Source organism: Rhipicephalus microplus, chromosome 7 (genome assembly GCF_043290135.1).
Source record: "Rhipicephalus microplus isolate Deutch F79 chromosome 7, USDA_Rmic, whole genome shotgun sequence".
NCBI lineage: Eukaryota > Metazoa > Arthropoda > Arachnida > Ixodida > Ixodidae > Rhipicephalus > Rhipicephalus microplus.
Window position 1 is genome coordinate 112,495,849 of NC_134706.1, and position 15,930 is coordinate 112,511,778.

A 15,930-nucleotide genomic window follows, 5' to 3' on the forward strand; every position below is an offset into this window, starting at 1 on the left:
TAATAGAACTGTTGTCACTTTGCCCTGCGTTGCTGAAATTGTTCACATAGTTATAATACATGAATCACTTTATGCCTTTTGATTTTATGCAAATGGTTTGCTTACCCAGTCGGTTTAACTTGATTTGGATAAAAACATAAGTGCTCTAAACTTTTTTTTATTATACAGCAGGTTTATCTTTAAAATACGCGACCATTGATGTGAACACAGTTGGTGGCGTGCTTGATTAATCCTTCACTATCACCACTCTAACTACACCTGCTACAGTGCATAGTGTGACAAAAGTAATGGTACTTAACATTACTGGCAGCATACACTTTTATGTCTCAAAATGTGTTAAAAAGCCTGGTAAAAATGTGTGTACGTTTTTTTTTTTCGCTCCAACTAAATATTCTGGTCTACTGAAAGTAGCTTCCGCTCTTTTAAGGTCCTCAAACTATTAGGTGTTCAAAAGAAGTATCAATGCCATATATGCTTTCTTTGTCAGCCTACTCACCACTCTAATAATGAGAATTACCCGACAACATTACCCAGTAAAATATAGGGATGTTATAAAAAGTAATGTCAATTCAATTGTCAAAAAACGTTGCCAAGTTACGTTTTTGTTCACTTTTTTTTTCACAATTTTGTTAAAATTACTTTTGATAACATCCCCTATAGTTTGTTTCGCATCATTTTCTGCTAGTTCTCATTATAATGTGTTCAACAAAGACAACAAACCCTTAAATTTATAGTTCTTTCCTTTACTCATGAATCTGAAACAGTGAATCTCAGTAATCTTAGCAGTGTGTGACTTTTTTTTTTTTTTGATCAGTTGTGCATGTGTTCAAGTACATGCATTCAGGTGGGAGGGTGAACCATTGCCACCTCCTGTGACTAGCAGATTTTCTGAGAACTGACAGATGCATAATGCTGCCAAAGAAGTATAGGGATATTTGAAGTAATCGTAACGTAATTGCAATCGTAATGTAATCGCCAGTAGGCAAAAAAAAGCTGTCCCACACTCGCCATAATGGTAACAAGCAGCGCTGACTGACTCTTCCATGTATAAATGCACATATATACCGTACAAAATGGAAGAGGGATAGCTGCCATGGTAGCTCAGTTGATAGAGCATCGGACATGTTATTCGAAGTTCCCAGGCTCGGTCTCTGTACAGGGCAGGTTATCTTTTTTTCCTTCTACTTTTCTTTCTTCACAATTACAACACTTCTATTCTTCTTGAAGACTTTCTGGTGTAAAAAAGGTACCTTTTAATCTGAAGAGGCAAACAGAATGTGCCAGTGCACGGGTTAGCTCTTGTAGTGGTTACAAGTAAGATATGTTTTGAAAAATAAATCATTCTGCCACTTGCCTAAAAAATGGCTACAGGACATGGCACTGGATGCACTTTGTTATTTTTGAATCAAGCTATCTTGTATTCTATTTTTATAAATTACATGGGATACACATGACGGTATCACACACTTTAATGCCACAAAGATTATGCAGCGAACAGTGTTATAAATGCGAAATTGCATAAGGATAAGGTGAAAACTGCACCCTCAACGAGAATGTTCAGGGAGCACAGGGTGCAGGCGTCATTCCTTCTGCCCGTGCTTTTCAAGTGCGAGCTGTTTTCACCTCGTTCTGACCAACTAACTAAATTGAGATGTGTTGTTATAGTGCAAGAGGATGCTCCACGGAAAACTAGGTTTGTCTCAAACTCTGTGTGTGTCTTTCAATCTATATGGTGCTCGGTTCAAGAGTTCATGCAGACCAGATCGTGTAAAACAGGACCGTGTAAAATGGACCGTGTAAATAAAATAAAATGGACCATGTAAATAAACAGGATTGTGTAAAATGTCGTTTTCGTGTGCAACTGTAGTTGTGGTTGTGCTGAATGACCTTTCTTTATATACACTACATAACAAACTTGCTCCTTTAGAGTCGAGTGCATCTTCAGATCGATTGTAAATGTTTGCATATGCGAGGCCTTAACTTTTATAAGAAATTCCTCAGTGTGCCACGAGGAAATGTGTGTTCAGCGAAAATTTGCATATCATTATATACAACTCTTAAAGCCTCGTCTACAACTTTGTGCAGGTTGACCTTGAGCAGAAAACGAGGAGCGGCAGCAGCCCCCAGAAAAGAGCAAGCACCCTCCAAGCTCCCGAAGCTCTCTTCGACAGGAACATCATGGTCACTGTGTGGCATTGAAAACCATTGCAAGGAGTGCCTTATCAGTACACTGTGCTGCTCTTTCATCGCAGAAGACGAAGTTAACCACTCCAGAGGAACTTCACGCTGTGTATTGTGAGTGCTTCAGTGGTTTTGTTTTTGTCCAGCCAGCAGTTAAGAAATCATGTGTCAGATTCAGCCGGGATGGCTAGAGGGAGTCGGGCAGGCATGTTTGGACATTTGTCTAGCCAAGTAGTGCCAATTTTCGCACTGGTCCTGTTGGAGTTACTGCCACAATCACAGAAGCTACGTCACCTCTCTAAATGTTCAGATGTGTAGGGGAAGATTAGCTGCATTAGGTTTTTCTATAACTGATAGCTGCCAACATTCTTCATTATACAGGAGTTTTGTTCCTCACTTATGGGTGTAAAGCCCTCCACAGAAAAAATTCAACACGTCTACTTCCAGAGGGCTCCAAGGCCCTACTTGTAGGTTTTTTCGGCTTGTATCATAAGCACCTCGTTTGGGTGTACATGAACATTTTATAAACATGTACAGCGAAAAATTTGGGTGGTCGGTCGTTTTGTCGTTATCATGTTCCTCGCAGTATTCTTAAGCATGTTGTGCATTACGTTGTCAATCTGGTTCATGTGCATAGAAGACATTACGAAGTTTCAGGCTACAGTATAAAAAGCCTGGAAGCAAGCTAACAATAATTTTTTAACAGAGTTGCTTAATCTCATACATGATACATCACTAAACTTTCGTACGTATTCATCAATGTAAGCTCATCTTAGTGTTATCCAAAATGAAGATGTGAGTCGACAGATGGAAATCTAGTGGGGTAATCAGGGTGAACAGTGGAAGTGCCTCAGACAGGCTGGCCGATGTTGCGATAGGAGGACCTAATTTTTAGAAGTCACCTTGTCATCCTTGGCGTGTTAGTTTAAATGGGGTCAGTAATGACATCATCTTTTGGTGTAGGCGTGTGTGCCTGTTGGAAATGTTTGTCTGAAAAAAAAAACCTATAACGCAGAAGAGTGCAGCCCTTGCTTCTTTTCAAGTTAGGTTGCGCTGATACAAAGTGTTCTCCTGCCGGAGGTTGGGGGTAAGGGAAGCAAAAAAAAGATAAATGATAGAAAAGAAGAAAAAAGAAGAAAGAAAAGGGAAATGCAAAGTAAAAGTAGTGCTACACTGCTCCTACTTTGCATCCCCCCTTTTCTTCTTTTTTTTCCCTTGTTTTCTTTTTTCACCTTTTTTGTTACATTTGCATTGTCCCATCTAGTGCATGAATCAATGACACATGGCTTTGCTATAGCAAAGATGCCTATGTGGTGTTGGATTGAACAGTGCATTGTACTTCATTCAGTTAATTACAGACTGATCAGTCTTGCAGCCCCGCCGCGGTGGTCTAGTGGCTAAGGTACTCGGCTGCTGACCCGCAGGTCGCGGGCTCGATTCCCGGCTGCGGCGGCTGCATTTCCGATGGAGGCGGAAATGTTGTAGGCCCGTGTACTCAGATTTGGGTGCACGTTAAAGAAACCCAGGTGGTCAAAATTTCCGGAGCCCTCCACTACGGCGTCTCTCATAATCAAATGGTGGTTTTGGGACGTTAAACCCCACAAATCAATCAATCTGATCAGTCTTGCAATAAGTGCTTCCTGTCTATCACCACACATGTTCAAATGAAAAGTTTGTGCTTGGCTCTTAGTATGCTGGTATATAGCTTGTGTCTTGGACTACTCAAAATGAATGTTATTTTGCTGCTGTTTATGGTAATGAATTTATCCAACATGAAAATATCTTGCCTTGCGAACTTTGTCGGACCTGCCTTTCTTTTTCTTTCCTATGCAGGCATTGTATGTGAGGGAGGCAGTAACAGAGAGGTGATAGCTTGAGCTTCGGAAGAATAAATGCTGGAAGTGAAGCAATTACACATCAAACATCCCAGCCATTTTGCCAACCGTACTAAATGTGTTTTGAAAAAAAAAATATTGTGCTCGGTTACTGTATTGAAAACAGCAAAATGCTAAAATATATCGCAGAGAACAGAATATTAGGCTTGTTGGTGCCTTCTGGACTTCCCAGGATGTCGTCTGGGTGTTGTTTGTAAAAAGTAAAAAGTGTTTCAAAAATACTGCCTCTTCTACACCAAATTCGGTCTAGGTATTAAGTAAAGGTGATTGTGTGTAGTGCATGAAGCTCAGTAATATTAGTGCAATTTTTTTGCCACATCAAAAGCAAGGAAGCAGTTCTCTTTATATGGCAAGTTATATGATTACACTTTGTCTTAAAGTAGAAATGAATTTTTGAAGTTTTCTTATGATGGCTGTTTTCTGCATTTGATATACGACAGCTTTCGTTCCGAAGTTCTCCATGGCCCTCAATAGGAGACTTCAAAGATCATTTTCCTCATTTAAACAAAAATTGTAATGATAACACTTGCCATATAACAAGAACTGTTTATTTGCTTTCAACTTACACATAAAAGTAATTTTCAATTAGACAAACACACAGCTCAAGTTGCATCTCAATGTGGACAAAAACGATTATATAGTGATATTTGTAATCTGGACCTAACATTATTTTTTTTCGTGAAATATAACTTCTGTGCAGTGAGTATTTGTGGCTCAAATATTCATACAAAGTGCAGTATTGCCATACAAGAAATGCAAACGATAAACAGTTTGGCTGAATTCTTCAAAGCCTATGTAGGGGAAAAATTGCACTAATGTTACTCGGCTTCAAATACTTTAAGAAGCACCTTTACTTAATATGTAGATCAAATTTGATATGGCAAGAAAAAGCGGTACTTTGAAATTTTTCTCACAAATAACACCCGCACGACATTCTGCGAAATTCTGAAGGTACCCACGTGACCACTACTTTTTTCTCTTCAAAACATTTCTGCAAATAGCTATTTTCAGAAGAGTAAATTACCACCATTTTTTAAACTATACATTTGTGATGGTCGCCAGGCAGTATGGTTTGTATGTTTGGTGTAGAATAGCCCAGTGCGAAAAACAACAAATGTCTGAGCATCCTTTGACGCTCGGGCCATTTCGAAAGCATTTGTTTGTTAGCAGCAATTCAGTTAAGCCCTTGTCTTTATGCTTAGGCCCAGAAACAAAACACAAGTAACCAAAGTAGTCCTAAGAGTCATGCAGTCTCGCTGTTCCAAGACTTGTGGAGCCTAATTTAGTGCAAGCTTCACCATTTTTTAAAAATTCAGATTCAACCAACAGGTTTTGGAGGCACAGTGCATTTTCAGCTAACTTGTCTTACACCAGTTACTTTGATAAAAAGCGGGAAGTAGAGGTAAAATACCATTTTAAAGGCATTGTAGGTAATAACAAAAAGGACTGCTTTCTTTTTTTGTGTGGTGCTTTGCCTGAACGCTGTGCTTTTTGTGGTATAGTTCATTGTCTAGTGAACATAGGCCTTAAAAACTAACATTAGCCATGTTGAGGTCGATTTCTTGGTTATAGTCATAGTAGCCATATTAAAAATATATGACTTCAAACTTGATTGTTCTTTTGAAGATGTTTTCTTGCATAATGATATTTCAGAGTCTTAGTCAATTTTGTTATAAGAAAACGTGATGTCATAATAGGGTCACTTTTTGTAGAGTCGTTCAGTTCTACCTTACCTTTTACATTCCTAATAGAGCAGTTATTTTCAATATCGGTATTTAAAATGGAATGAGCATGCTGTATGTAGTAAGGTGTAAGCACTTACAGATAGCACATGCACCCAACTTTTCTGTTGGCAGTTTATTTCTGTTATTCTTGATTTATATGTGGGGTTTCACGTCCGAAAACCACGATATGATTATGAGAGACGCCGTAGTGGAGGGCACTGGAAACTTCGACCACTTGGGGTTCTTTAACGTACACCCAAATCTGAGCACACGTGCCTACAGCATTTCTGCCTCCATCGGAAATGGAGCCGGGATTTGATACTGCGACCTGCGGGTCAGCAGCCGAATTTCTCGTACTCTTGCTCCCGTATATGTGTGCAGTTCGGTTATAGTTATCTGGCTTGCACAGATTTTTAATGGCACCTGCCTTGTCCTGCTTGCTTTCATGGTGATTTTAACCTTCATAAGTTGCATAGGTTTAACTCTCAAAATTGTTCAAGATGCCAATTTTGTGCACAAACTGTATAGTATAAAGGCAGCAGATGTACATGCACACACTATTAAATGTACATTGAGAGCTTTCACTTGCAGTTTCTAAAGTTTTACTGTGCAGGAAGCATTTAAACCATAATTTCATAAGGACATATTAATCGATTATCTCTACCATTGAAAATCGTGACAACCTAGTTATTTTCACTGTGATAAGCATGCTGTTTTCTTTGATGTGGCAGAACTAATTTATACACTCATTCCTTCTATTATTCAATATGCATAACATGAAGGATTGTGTGCCTTACATTTTCAGTTTCATTCTGTGTGTTATATTTCTTGTGCATGTGAACTAATGTGCTAACATGTGTCTCTGACATTATTTGTGCCAATTATTTTCATTTCCAGGAGCCTATGAAGGACACATAAGTTCTATGGCAGTGACCTTCCAAATTTACAGTGGTGCCTGAGCCTCAAGCAGCATTTCGCCGATCTCCACAAGGCGTTCATGAGACAAACACAGCGCCACACTTTCACAGTGCTATGATTATTATTTATGTTTAAACATTTCGTTCTAAAATTGCTGTTACATTGTGTTTTGTGCCACCATCCTGTGGCTTAGGTGGAGCTCGTGAAATCACGGTGTAGTCACCTCATTTGTGTACCATCAACACTGCAATGTCACCATTCACAGCTGGAGCATACAGACAAATAAAAAAATATATTGATTGTAGCAGGGCTGGTGTGTACAATAATGCTTCTCTATTGATAATAATAACATTATAAGTTCTTTAGGTCTTGCATAGAACACTGCATTAATGTGTTGCAATGTAACCACCATTTATGATCGCTAGCATGTTAATTCAGTAGTTTTGTAATGTATTTTATTTGAAAGGTAATTTTGCTTCTGCATCACGACAATTAGAAAGATGCCGATGATTCAATCCCTCATTAAGTAGCTTCTTAACACATTTGTTTCTTTCAAGCCTTTGTTTACTCACCAAGGCTGTTTCAGATAGCAAACATATTTCACCTTCATGCAACATATTAAGAATGAAATATTCATATATACTTCTACACAGTACTTGCTTTTGCAAACAACGTGAATGGCCAATTGCTTTTACTCGAGATCTAGGATGTCCATTTGATCTGCATCTATCTGCTGCAAGATGCAGCAGATAGATGCATGGTTTCTGCATTATGCTGATTTCCGTAAGCTGCTTATCGGGTAATTTAGCATGATATGGCACTTTCCGTAAGCTGCGGATGTCCGCATCTTTCTGCAGGATATGGCGCTTTCCGTAAGCTGCGGATGTCTGCATCTTTTCGCATGATATGGCGCTTTCCGTAAGCTGGGGATGTTCACATCTTTCCGCATGATGCGGCTTTCCGTAGTCCAATAATTGCGTATGTACGGATCCGTATATGCGGAACGTTTCAGTAGGGATGTGCATGCCATATGGAATATCCAGATCTGAAGCCAATTTGGGAAGAACTCAACAGTTGTTTTTCGTTAATAAACCTATTTATACGACCATGAAGTACCCTTTTAATAAGTTTTACTACATTAGATGTTAAGGCTATCGGTCGTATGTTGTCTAAATTATAGCCTGCCCCCTGTTTCTTAAGCAATGGTATAATTTTTCAAACAATTTTAGCATGTTCTCGGTCGAACTGCTGATTTTCTTCTTCCTTATCAAGATGCCAACCAGCGGACGATCAACTGGGAGCCACTTGTATAATAGTTGGTTGTTCTGAGCACCATAAAAGAACTAAAAAGCAAACTGCAGTCTTAATATATGTACGTATGCAGCACGGATCACCGAATGCGCTGCATTTGCGGTTGATGCGTGGTACATTGTGTTACGTGACAAGTTGTATGTCAGCAAGTGCAGCAATATACCGGGAGTACCTAGCGAACGTTCCGCTCGACCAAAGACAAGAGCATATGGTTACATTAATAATGAAACAGAAGCGGTCAAGTACGGCCCATACCGCGAAAGGGCAAATCATCTAGGCCCCACATGACCACCTAGCCACCTATGTTTTTTTTTTCGCTTAGATTTATTGTTATAACTTAGTATGATAGGTTGGGTCAAAAGAATTAGCCTCGTAGCTCAGCTCAACGCTGTGATCAATGTAGTTAATGTAGCTCTATTGACACGGACGAGAACACGCTCATTTCGCAGTCAGATAACCCGGATGAGACGTTTTCAAACCATTGATAGAATTTTACATGAAAATGACGTGCTGGAATCATTGTCGTGAACGTACAACTTCCGTAGGACGGCGGGATTAATCGTGCACGATGTGCAATATGAAAGCCTAATTGTGAAAATAAGCAAGTTATGTCACTCTGTGTATAAAATTACTAGACAATTTTTCGCCTGGTAAAATACCATGTCCGATAAGTCGCGCTATACTATACTCACAATGAAACCATAGTTATTATTTTTTTAGGAACACAACAGAATTAAACCACGTTGTCGTGGTTATTTCTCTGTTGTTTCTAGAACTCTCATTTGGCTTTTAGCTTGGCGAATGACAGAAAAAACCGTACAACTGGTAGAAAAAATTATTTTTAAAGAAATTAACACAAAAATGGCTTTTTTTGCCAGTCATACGTTCAAGCCTTGGCATATTTGGGGCCACATAGGCGGAAACAACTTACCGTTTCCACTTTTGCGCTGCCGCAATTCAATCAAGTGCCATCACTCTAAAAAGAAAAAAATCATTCTGTAATGAAAGCTATATACAGCATCGCTTTTTGTGTGCGACTACCTAAAAACAGCCCTAATTTTGTCCGCACCCAGAGGACGATAAACAATCGAGTTATAAGGCACAATGCAAAGCCAATCAAAAGATAGACCACGGTTTGTGAGCAACAAATAAATGCCACCGTCATAGAAAAATCGCAAGTGCGTGCTCACGAAGAAGCGCATGTACGGGTGGTGGTCGCTGCGACAGCACGAGCACACCACGAGTGCAAGAACAAATCTAAATTTTACAGTCCAGGAAAAAGCAATCCTTTGTATATACAAAGGGTGTCGGCACTTCCTTGCTGTGCTGGAATGGGACGAATTAATATTACGTTGTTCGAACAGAATGTGCTGGAAACATACGACCATGATCGACCACTTACGACACGATCGCAACGTCATAGATCATAGTATTTGACCCCGAATGGATCATAACGTTACAGGACGTCTCACTGACTAATTTTCTACCTCTACTGCATCACCAGGACTCAATTCAGCGCGCCAGAAAAAAAAACTGACTGCAGCTGCAACCGCATGAGCTTTACTTTTTCATAGAAACTCGGAGCTTCGCACGCTCCACTCGGTTGCCAGACCAAAGACGGCACCAATATGGTGGCGTCCACGCTATAAGATCTATACTGCAGGTTTTTTTACACTTTTCTCTCTCTCAAGGGAGAGGGGGAGTGTCTACGCAAGGCTATGGTGCCCTTTTTATACCCACACTGTAAGCAAAAACTATCCGAGTTTGGGGTTTTTGTGGCTCATGACGTCTGAAAACTCTCTTGCGTTTTAAATTACTACCTCGTGTAGGAGTAAAAGGTGGTACATGACATAGTTTTACCACCACCTCTCAGGCAAGTAGTAAAAGGATGTCAAAATCCAGTTTTACCACGTAGGGAGTTTTCTATCACGTGATTTTTAACCTGCGTTTCAGAGTTTATTACCACGTGACTGCAAGGTGCAGCTGCTTCGGTGGCTTTTGCCCTATACCCCCCCCTTGTGACGCTCTCAGTGAATCCTCAACGTACGCGAGGACCACAGATCTTTTCTTTTTTTGGCATCGCCGTGCCTCAGGACTGACCGTGAGTCAAGGCACTTTCACTGGAACTGGGGGCAGCACAAGCACAACAAGCGAGAAGAGCATTCTGTGAACGAAAAAGAAAAAAAGACGGCGGGGGGGGGGGGGGAATCTCAAAAGAAGAAAAAAAAGAAAGAAAGCCTGCTGTGAAAAGTTGTCCTGCATATTTTCGCGAATTGTTGGCTTTTTGTAGGCAGTGTTGCCTTGTAGACAGACGGTGCAAGAAGCTCGGTATCTGTGTGTCTGGTTGGGCTGATGGATCTCACGTGTTTCCTACATCGTCAAACGACCGTGCGCTTCCGAGCGCCTCCGAACCTGCACGTCGCGGATATCTCGCTTCCGAGCCGAATCGCGAATATCTGCCAGTGGTAACAAAATCAATCTGGTTTCATCGTCCGTGCTTGCCTACTGGAGAAGCAATAAACAAAATGCTTCACTCTGTCGTCGGCACCGAGCCGCGGCCGCCAGTGACCAGTGTGTGTGTGTCGCCGGGGCAGGCGAAAGAAGCATTGCATATATTTAGTTCCACAGTAGGCGATGTCTGCATGAGTAAAGTTCTGCCCGAATGGCCCACCTCATGCACAAACTGTTCTCAAACATGTAGCGCTAAGCCTATACGAGGCAGACGGAACCAACAAGCGGCTGCCGGTGAGCACGAAGAAAACCCGGACGGTGGTCTTTTGTTGCAACACCGCCCCGTCCCCGTAAGATAGCATACACCGCCCCGTCCCCGTAAGATAGCGGTTACGTGTTCATTTGTGTCAGAAATGACGACGAAATTCGCACAGGATATGTGTTCTGTGATCGCCAGCTGTGTTTCATCGGATAGCCGGGCTCCTCGAAAAGGCCTAGTACGCCGTCGGTAAGAAGCTTGTGTGCAGGCGTGCACCGCTCCTTTACGCCCGTTGTGATGAATACGTGCTGCTGCTGTGTTTGTGCACCGTCGCTCAATGAAAATGATTGAGCTACCATGGTTTGCGTACTTAGGTATATTTTATGGACTTGTGCATCAGCAGTGGTAACACGCGTGGGGCCATGAGCCCGGTGTGCCAAGTAATTATTGGATACTCGAAAAGGTGAGATTGGGTAGATTTATAATAAAAGGTCGGTGTGACAATTAGTGACCTGCAGCCCACCTTAAGTTTACGCTTGTACCTTCAACCGCTGTTGTTATTCAATGCAAAAAAAAAAGAGCTCTCCTACCGGTCCTACACGGCTGGTCAAAATGTCGTGCCTATATATACCGGATTGTCAATGGTGTAGTTGAGCAACGCGTGCAGTCTGTTCCAGTGGCGTATTATTCTGCATTTGTTGTGTGTGCGTGTTTGTCTGTATGTGAATCTATGTGTCACCAATTCTGCCGTTTAATAAGTCAAATCAATTCTGCTAGTTAATAATTTTTTTTACTCTAGGCGAATGCACCCGTCAATTTTTATTTTTTTACCACCGGAAATAACTCCCAGAAATCACCTCAAAAACCTTGTGAAGGCACTAAAAATGTACTCTCTCTATACTCGTTCAAAACCTCATTGGGGTAAATAATTACTACTCTTCCTACGTTCAAAAACTCAGTTAGCACGAGAGTAAATTTTTACCTCGATAGTAGGTGGTAAAAAAAAAAAAACCCAGGAAAGGTAGTGCGCTAGAGGACAAATGTTTTACTCAGTTTTTGAAGTTCTTTCAGGTCATTTTCGTTTAGTGAGCAGGAGAGGGCCCAACACACGGTTTCACATGTGAGTATAGCTTTCTTGCGCTATCTGTGAAAGAGCTACAGTTTCTAAGAACCCAGTAATCTGTCATGCGTGGGCTTCGTGATTCAGAGTACACAGGAAACTTCAAATAATGTGTCCAAAATATCTTCAAAAAAAGAAATACGCGTTCGCTGCCTTTAAAACTTTTTTTTTGTGGCGGGAGACGTGATGAAGCGCCCATGAAACGGTCCCCCAACAAGTAGTTCTTTTCAGCAAAAAAAATATGTATGGTATATTATGCCTCTTAATATACGAAGATGTTGTGCAAAAAGGATATTTCAGTGCCTAAATATCCCTCGAAGTAGCGTGCTATAAAAACCAGCCACCGTATCTGCGGCTGCTGCCGTGATAAGACGAATGAGGCATTGAGAATTCGAAATATCGGCGTCTCGTAAGAATTACGCAGCTATCTCATTCTAACAAACTTACAGACGGAAAGAAACTGAAGCGCCGATGATCGCAACAAGAAGCTAACCAGACTAACGTCAGTATGAACGGTGGCGATCGCAGGGTTGTTTGCTCTTTTGCACTTTTTCGGGCATCTCGCTATGAAAGAACAAGAACAGCGTTATCCAGCATGGCATGGCCGATGGCAGCTGTAGCAGCTGCTGTGCCCTCTTAGGTTGAACTCACCAGCTTGATCTCTCCTTATTTTTTTTCTCTGTGCTTGTTTACCTGTGTGTACATACTAAATGAATGTTGCACGGTAAGCAGAGCCGTTTTAGGCGCAGTTGTGGCTGTCATTCCCGTGGGGCACCAGCTTTTTTTTTTTGTGAAGCGAAGCAAAGTTGGTGGAACCCACGTTGTTCCAGGAGGTCGAGTAATGAATAACGAATAGCCCCATCATATCTAGAGTACTCCTGGAAAACGAGAAACTCTACAAAGGACAATGGAATAACATATCGTTATTCAGAAAGCCATTCTCCCCCCCCTCCCCCTGTGCAGCATGAGGGACCAGTAATTACGCGTTCCTTTCACTCAACCATGAGCCAGGGTACACACACAGAAAGGACAAGCACCTGTTTCCATCTCTGTCTCACTGACCTTCCAATAAAAGAAAATCAGTCCTAGACACTATTTTTTTTTCAGAATTTAAGAGCTATCATCTTATATTATATGCAGAAATGAAATTTTCGTAACACGAACAGCGGAGCTAATAGATGTGGAATTGACAGTAGGAATGAAAAACTAATTCATGTGGTTGGTGGATGTTTAGAATCTAAACAAATATTATAGGCCCTTATTTTACCAGAAGGCTAGGCCACGTTTTTGTCTTTTTTTGTATAACACACAGAAGAAACGGAGTTTTGCACTATACCATAATTGTTAGCAAGATTCTTCTGACAGCGCCGAAATATTATTACAATTTTGTCAGGCGTCTTGTCACATCGACTTGCATTTGCTAAGTCTTTTTCACAGCACAACAATCATATACACACCATCCCTGCACGAAACTCCAGCAAAAAGTTAAGATATATCGCATAAATGAAAAAATTCGGGATCGTATTCAAGGATTAGCTGTATTGATCCCACGAATCGGGCCCATAGCCAGCTGGGGGGGGGGGTGATTTATCTTTCATCCCCCAAGTTTAGAGTGAGAGAAAGGCGTGTTTTACCGAGAACAAATTGACAAATGTATGTTTTTAAGGTCTTCAACAGGTGGCTGCGCTTCCAGTGATTCAAAAACATGCGAATGATGGAGAAGTTCACCTGACAAAATCTATTATCCTCAATGGAATGAGAATTGGACGCTCTTCACTTTTAATAAAGCCAGCATTTGGGAAATCCCTTAGGGTCTTTTCACATCGACGCAAATATTGAGGATTCGTGCTTTATGCTTTTTGTGAGATACGAATATTTTAGAAAAAAGTATGGCCATTCGCAATTAGCAGTTCTGTACGTTGGACATCACGTGTTCTGTGTTATTGCAGACATCATCTCACCTGAATTTTCCGTTTATGAGTTGATTGCCATTTGAATCTGCATTTATTATCATGTGCGTGTTTTAATGTCATCGTGAAGCATGGTGGCACTCAACGGACACGGGTGCATCACGTGATTCCTGCTTATATATGTGAGCTTAAGGCAACATGAAAACACCGGTCCTTTTATCCCTGCTCTTTTTTTTTTCTGCTGTGAGTCTCAGTAAAGTTAAAAGCTGCCACGCTTACCTTCCCAACATTCACTGAACTAATGAGGATTCAGTACACACGTTCCGTGGAGTATACAATTCTTCGTCAAATATCCTTCGTCAAATATCCAATGAAGAACTCATAAATAATTCCCCACCGCACGTGCTAGAACGATGTGACATGTTATGACAAACATCTACCCATCAACACATTAGAGCAGATAATGTCAGCCCATTTTTTTTTGGGGGGGGGGGCAGCAGCTCTTTAAGCTATCGCAGAAATAGACTAACTTCACACAGGACCATGTCGTGCGATCGAAGAGTGTTTTTTGGCTTCATAGAAAGAGAAAAGAAACTTTACTGAAGCCAAGATAATATTGGACGTCATGCAATGTGGTCTGATCAGCAAGTTTTGAGGGACATGCAGCCCTGGTTCAGTGCAACCAGTGCCCTCCTCCGTTAGGGCAGCCCATGTCATTGCATGCGAGCTCCGCACTTCGTTTAAAGGCATACGGCCACCGTACCAAATATTTTGATATGTACAAGATTTTAGAGGCGAAGGAGCTCTTCGGCTAGCCTGTGCAACGTGGTTCTCCGTCCGCACCACGCCCTCGCCGCTGGTGTTCTCTCTTGCTTGCCGTGCGCTTGCCTTGTGTCAGCTCTCCCTCGCTTTACCCTCTCCATATCTCGAGCCCACTTTTCACGTGGGCATCATCTCACCCGTGCCACCTCTTTCCATCTGTCAGCGACAAGGAGCTGCCCCAGCGTTTCTTGGTAGACACTAAGGGGAACTCTGGCGCTAGAGTCTATCGCAGCTGCAATGCACGGTGACTCAGCGAGCAAGGGAGTGATGGGTAGTACACGTATCTGTGTAATCTTCGTGCTTCTGGCTCCGTGTGTGTTCGTGTGGCTTGGAGCTAGCTGTTTTCTCACGAAACAAAAATAAGCAAATGTTCAGCGGTTGCACTTCACCACCTTATTTATTTAAGTTTCCTATTTCAAATCGGGTCACGAAGTTCAAAAGACTTCGTTCTTTTCTTCAAAACGAAACCGAACAGTAGCAATAAATGAAGCCGCAAGTACTATTCGCCGCCAGCAAGTACAAAGACTAGGCAAATTCGTGTACTGTATACCCGTCATTCCCGTGGTCGCTGAACGATCACAGCGCCAGAGTCCCGAAGGGTTCATTTTAAGAAACTCTATGGGATCCGCGAGCCGACGGTTGCGCGGAATGCGCGTGCCTTGAGAATCTCGCGGCGCCGACAGTGTGGACAGCGCATGGCTGCTTGCCACGCGATCGCGCCGACGGGTGGGGCGCCGTCGCAGCATTCTTCCCATTAGTGTACGCGTACCTTTCCCGGCTGTCGCTGGCGTTGCGAGGGTTAGCGAAGCCGAACGTCTTCGCGAAGGGGGAAATAACACCATGGTGTTAGATACAAACAGTTTAGGTGGGGACACTTCTCGGCTACCTCAAGGGACGAGCTAGGCCAGATAAAGTAACAGCGACGCGCGTCAATCAGACTGCAGTGAGCAGCGAACCTACCGTCAGGCTATGGAAACTTCAAAGTAAGAGAGAGTTATAGTATACCGGGCTTTGGGGGTTACCGGGTGTACCGTGATACCGGAATCGAAGTGCGCATGCGCAGATACGTACGTCACGCATACCGCTTCCCGTACGCGCGGTATTTTTCAGATCTCACGTTACCTTGGTAGCGTAGGCGTACGTAGTGTACGTAAACATGGCGGCTCTCTTAGACGCCCGCTTCGAAGTGATTTTGGCGTAGTTGTTGAAATAATAACCTTGTTCGCAGCGAACGACTGTTCCAAGTGGCTTCGCTTGCCTCCAGTTAGCTTCGATGACCGAACATTACGGAAAAGTTGGCGTTGTTTTTGAGATAGCTTCCCATTTCGAACACGTCTGT